The sequence below is a fragment of the Triticum dicoccoides genome, chromosome 4A (genome assembly GCF_002162155.2).
Source record: "Triticum dicoccoides isolate Atlit2015 ecotype Zavitan chromosome 4A, WEW_v2.0, whole genome shotgun sequence".
In the NCBI taxonomy this organism is placed as follows: Eukaryota; Viridiplantae; Streptophyta; class Magnoliopsida; order Poales; family Poaceae; genus Triticum; species Triticum dicoccoides.
Window position 1 is genome coordinate 518,332,805 of NC_041386.1, and position 6,629 is coordinate 518,339,433.

Sequence of the window (6,629 nt, forward strand, 5' to 3'; positions counted from 1 at the left end):
TTTTGCACTTTTCGACTTATAAGTTGCTAACTTATTTGAAACCAAACAGGCCCTAAAACGGACACCGCATACGTCCACGAATCGGACAGTGGCCGGACAGTGATACGGAACCGGCCACCCAAAGCTAACCGCAAATGTTCGGTCATATTTGATATAAATTTAAACAAATCGAACAACTTCCATCCAAACTTACGTAGATTAATTTTTACATAATACCATATTTTCATCTAAATCAGATCACAATCATTATATTTTCAACATATTAAAAATAAAGTATAGCGGGCTAGGCTATTCTAATCTAGTCTAAATGATTGTCGGCCGTGACGGCGTCGTTTCCCACGACATGTCTTATGTCTGGCAGCAAGCTTATCGGACGGTCATGAACCCGGGAAATGAAGCTCATCGTCTGAGGCCCGGTAAGACGATGGCGGTGGCCGTCCTGGGGTCCAACCGGTGGCGGTCTCCCATGTTCTACTATTGCTTGCTATCGACGGCGTCGCGAAAGTCATGGACGCGCCGGCCTCGTCGACGTGGCGGTGGGGCAGCAGACGCAGAGCTGGCAACGTCGTCGATGTCATCATCAAATTCCTCCTCCGTCGTGTCTATCTCCACGAACATAGCTTATTTCTCCGACCGCAGGATGCGGAGCCGCCATCGCCACGATAGATATCGCGGGCGGTGCGGTAGGATAGCAACAACTCATTCTTCTCATTCACGTCTGCCACCATGCCCGTGCCGGTGTTGTCATTCTCCTGATCGCGGTGATTTGCTCCTCCGCGAGTCGGTGCTCGTCGAGGAGCCAGAGGTTGTATGTCTGGTTGCCATGCGCCTGTCGGAACGCCGCCTCCCGCTCTTGCACCACCATGTCAGTGAAGTGCGCCCATGCCTCACCCATGGTGATGCCAGCATGGACTGGTGAGGGCGTTGGCGCTAGCTCGTTTTCGGCTGCCTCTTCCATTGGTTCGTCCACCTCGATACCCTGCGAAGTGCTCGCCTAATACGTATCTATATTTTTTATTGTTTCATGCTATCATCATACTAGTTTTACATATTTTGACACCATTTTATATTACTTTTATATGAACTAACCTATTAACCCAGTGCTGAAGGCCAGTTCTTGTTTTCTAGTGTTTTTGAAAATATAGGTAAAAATTTCACAAAGTAGGAATGACTTGAATTTTGTGGATTTTTTTAAAATATATCTGAATTTTTGGTGAAAGGATTAATGCAAGGTGGTTCTTGTGGGCCCCACAAGGGCAACGACGTGACCTAAGGCCCGCCCAGGCCATGCGTCCTCGTGGAGAGACCGTAGGTCGGTTGAGGCTCTACTTCGGGTGCAAGAAAGCTAATTTAGAGGAAAAATCATGAAAAATTCCAGGCCGATCGGAGTTATGGATCTCCAGCTATAAAAGAAACGGCCCTCAGCCTGAGAAACATCTTGAAAACAGAGACAAGTAGAGAGGGGAGATCCAATCTCGGAGGGGCTCCCGCCCTCCGAGACCCAGAAGCCAACAACCAACAACCATGCACGAAAGGGATCAGGTCGGGAGGGCCAACGCTGGATCCGCCGCCACGCATGGGAGGGCCGACAACTGCACCCGCCAGAGCCCCACCGGCCACCGAGCACCATCGTTCTGACGAGCTGCTTCCCCATGCCTCCTTCCTTCTCTTCTTGTTCTAGGCGTCGATGTCGTCCATGGCGGGTGCATAGGCATCCATGGCGGGGCTCCCATGTGGCACACGCGAGGTTGCAGGAGGTGATGGCGGCTCATGATACGTCTTCAATGTATCTATAATTTTTTTATTGTTCCATGTTGTTATATTATCATTCTTGAATGTTTTACAATTATTTTATAGCAATTTTATATCATTTTTTGGGACTAACATATTAACATAGTTGTAACGCCCCAGATATAACTTTCCCAATTTGTACTCCAACTCTTGCCGTTTCCGGCGTTAAGTTATATTTATTTCCTCGGGTTCGGGTTTTGTCTCCGTGTGTTGTTGTCATTGTCATGCATCTCATATCATGTCATCATGTGCATTGCATTTGCATACGTGTTCATCTCATGCATTCGGGCATTTTCCCCGTTGTCCGTTTTGCATTCCGGCGCTTCGTTCTCCTCCGGTGGTCATTTCTAGCTTTCTTTCGTGTGTGGGGATTAAACATTTCCGGATTGGACCGAGACTTGCCAAGCGGCCTTGGTTTACTACCGGTAGACCGCCTGTCAAGTTTCGTATCATTTGGACTTCGTTTGATACTCCAACAGTTAACCGAGGGACCGAAAGGCCTCGTGTGTGTTACAGCCCAACACCCCTCCATTTTGGCCCAAAACCCACCAAACTCTGCTCCATGTCCTAGAGCGTTCGATCACAATCGCGTGGCTGAAAACCGCACCTCATTTGGACTCTCCTAGCTCCACTTATGCCTATAAATAGCCCCCTTCGTTTTCCTTCTTCTTCTTCCCCGAAACCCTAGATCCGCCGCTCCTCTCGCGCGCCGGACAATTCTCCCACCGACGGACACGTCCGCCCGCAGTGTCCGGCTGCCACGTGGCAGCCCCGCACTCGCCGTGCCCGGCTCGCGCCGCCAGCCGCCGCCGGCCCGGGAGGCCCAGGAGGGGCCCCCGCGAGCCCGAAGTCTCCCGCGCCCCGCGCCTCGACTCCGCCGCCGCCTCTCCCACCTCCGGCGACCGGCGCCACTGCGGGCCGCCATCACCGCCACGGCCGCCACCTCGCCTCGAGACCTCCGCCACCACGCCGACCTCGCCGACCGCCGCCTCCACGCAACTGCCGCCGCCTCCTCGCGTCGCCGGCTGCCTGCCTCACCGGAGCCCAAGTCCGGCCGGCCTCGCCCCGGCCTCTTCCTCCCTCCATGCCGGCGACCTCAACTCCGGCCGATCAACCTCGACTTCCGCGCCCGATGAACAGTGCACCGGATCTCAGATCTGAGATCTGAGATATTTTGAGACGGTTGACTTTTTCCCTCTCCCCCTTAATTTTTGTGCATACTTTGATCGGTGATATCTCCACATCCGTAGCTCCGATTTGGACATATAGTATATCAAAATGTTCATCTCAAAGAGTGCATCATTTCATTCTATTGCATAATTTTCATTTGAGTTCATCTTGATGCCCGAAATGCTGTTAGAAGGAGGCTTCGTGAGTTAATTGTCAGATCTGCTAGTTCATCTTAGACTTTTGTCATTTTTGCCATGATTATTGTGTGCATGCTATGCCTGTGAGTCCTTCATATGTTTTGTTAAGGGTTTTGTCATCTTTCCAGAGGTGCAACCTATGCATTTTTAGGATGTGTGTGGTGACTTGTGCAAGCTTGCAAAGTGAGGCACCCGGTAAATCTGTTTTCAGGGACTTGGTAGTTTTCACTAAGTCTGGGATTATTTAGTTCATGATGCCATATGTTCGTGTTGTTTCCTAGTGATCCGTGCCTCTTTTGAGGATGATCAGTAAAGGAGTTTTGTTAATCTTGTTATGCTCTATCAATCCATGTCTTTAGTTGCAATTATGGATCACCCTAGCTTGAGTCAATCAAGCTCTACTTTTGCTTTGTTTTGAATCTGGGCAGATCGTCAACTCGTTTGCGATTTTGCCGATGTTATTGTAGTTGATCCGTGCATACTATGCCATTGTTCTTGCCATGTCTAGCTTGTATTTTGTGCCTTCTTAATGTATGTATGCTTGCCTTGCCATGACTTGCACCGTGGTGAGTGCATCGAGCTCGTAAACATGCCTTCGTGAGTTATGTTTCAACATGTCCCAGTTTTCACTAAGTCTGAAAACTGATTATGTTTTTGCTATGTTCGTGTGCTCGTTAATATATTTTGTAAACCCTTTTGGCCCCAGGTCACTTTGGGTATTTTGTTAAGCTTGTTGAGTAGCTCCATGCCATGTTCTTCCTTGTCATATTCAGGTCATGGATCATGTTGTTTTGCTGCTCCGAAGAGGGCTTCACGATCTGAAATTTCAGACAAGTGTTAATTTCACTAAGTCTGGAATCTGTTTTGCATTTGCGTTTTTGCCATGCTTGTTTGAACCTCATAATGGATGAATTGGCCGTGGCTGAGTGCTAGTATTTTATTAAGCATCTTGTGTGCATCCCAGCCATGTATTTTGTTGTCATGTTCGGTGGCTGTGGCATGTTCGTTTTGTTGCACTTAGATGCCTACTTGCTGTAAATTGCAGACCGGTGTCATTCTTAAAACGCTTGCCATTTCCAAACCGTAACTCCGATTCCAATGATCTTTATATCGTTTTCAAGCGATTTCATCCCCTCTTTCCAGTGGAACCCTTGGAATTCCAAGTTGAGGCCAGGTTCATGCATTTCCTGTCATATCTTGCATTTTGCATCCCGCATCGCATCCCGCTTAGCATATCATCTTTGTATCGTGTTGTTTGAGTTTGCACGTGGTTGATTGTATCCTTGTTGCTTGTTTGTCTTGTTTAGGTAGAGCCGGGAGATGAGTTCGCTAACGAGGAGCCCGTTGAGTTTGCTCTTGAGGATCCAGTCAACTCTGACAACTGTGCAGGCAAGATGATCATACCCTCGAAATCACTACTATCTTTGCTATGCTAGTTTGCTCGCTCTTTGCTATGCCAATGCTACGATGCCTACCTTTTGCTTGTCAGCCACCCAATTGCCATGTCAAACCTCTAACCCACCATGTCCTAGCAAACCGTTGATTGGCTATGTTACCGCTTTGCTCAGCCCCTCTTATAGCGTTGCTAGTTGCAGGTGAAGATTGGAGGCCGTTCCTTGTTGGAACATTTATTTACTTGTTGGGATATCATTATATTGCTGTGTTATCTTAATGCATCTATATACTTGGTAAAGGGTGGAAGGCTCGGCCTCTCGCCTAGTGTTTTGTTCCACTCTTGCCGCCCTAGTTTCCGTCATATCGGTGTTATGTTCTCGGATTTTGCGTTCCTTACGCGGTTGGGTTATAATGGGAACCCCTTGACAGTTCGCCTTGAATAAAACTTCTCCAGCAATGCCCAACCTTGGTTTTACCATTTGCCACCTAGCCTTTTCCCTTGGGTTTCGCGGACTCAAGGGTCATCTTATTTTAACCCCCCCGGGCCAGTGCTCCTCTGAGTGTTGGTCCAACCTAGAGCACCGTGCGGGGCCGTCCCTTGGCAACTTGGGTTACTTTGGCTCCCGTACGCTTAGCTTATCCGGTGTGCCCTGAGAACGAGATATGTGCAGCTCCTATCGGGATTTGTCGGCACAGCGGGCGGTGTTGCTGGACTTGTTTTACCATTGTCGGAGTTGTCTTGAATTACCGAGATACCGAGTCTGATCGGAACTTCTTGGGAGGAGGTCTATTCCTTCGTTGACCGTGAGAGCTTGTCATGGGCTAAGTTGGGACTCCCCTGCAGGGATTGAACTTTCGAAAGCCGTGCCCGCGGTTATGGGCAGATGGGAATTTGTTAATGTCCGGTTGTAGATAACTTGAACCTTAATTAATTAAAATGAATCAACTGTGTGTGTTACCGTGATGCCCCCTTCTCGGCGGAGTCCGGGAAGTGGACACGGTGTTGGAGTTATGCTTGCGCAGGTTGTTCTTCTAGATTCTCGCTCGCGCTTTGCCTCCTCTTCTTGCTCTCTTTTGCGAATAAGTTAGCCACCATATATGCTAGTCGCTTGCTGCAGCTCCACATATATTTGCCTATCCTTCCTATAAGCTTAAATAGTCTTGATCGCGAGGGTGCGAGATTGCTGAGTCCCTCTGGCTCACAGATTACTATTACACCAGATGCAGGGCCTGATGATTCCGCTCCAGGAGACGCGTACGAGCTCAAGTGGGAGTTCGACAAAGACTCTCAACGTTACTATGTTTCTTTTCCCGATGATCAGTAGTGGTGCCCAGTTGGGGGTGATTGGGACCGTGTCGCATGTTGGGCTCTCTTTTATTTAGGCGTCGTAGTCGGGCCTTGAGTGTATGGTTGATGTAATGTTATTTATGTAATTGATTGACGTGGCGAGTGCAAGCCAACTATGTTATCTCCCCTTTTATTATTACATTACATGGGATGTTTGTGAAGATTGCCTAACTTGCGACATATGCCTTCAATGCGATTATGTCTCTAAGTCGTGCCTCGACACGTCGGAGCTATAGTCGCATCGAGGGTGTTACAATAGTGCCCAGTGTCAGTTGTTGTTTTTTGCTTGTTTTTTACTTCACAGAAAATCAATACCAAACGGAGTCCAAACGCAGCGAAACTTTTTGGAGAATTTTTTGGACCACAAGACTGTTGGGGAACGTAGTATTTCAAAAAAATTCCTACGATCACGCAAGATCTATCTAGGAGAAGCATAGCAACGAGCGAGAAGAGTGTGTCCACGTACCCTCCTAGACCAAAAGCGGAAGCGTTTAGTAACGCGGTTTATATAGTCGAATGTCTTCGCGATCCAACCGATCCAAGCACCGAATGTACGGCACATCCGCGTTCAGCACATGTTCAGCTCGATGACGTCCCTCGATCTCTTGATCCAGTTGAGCACGAGGGAGAGTTCTGATACGTCTCCGTCGTATCTATAATTTTTGATTGTTCCATGCCAATATTCTACAACTTTCATATACTTTTGGCAACTTTTTATACTATTTTTG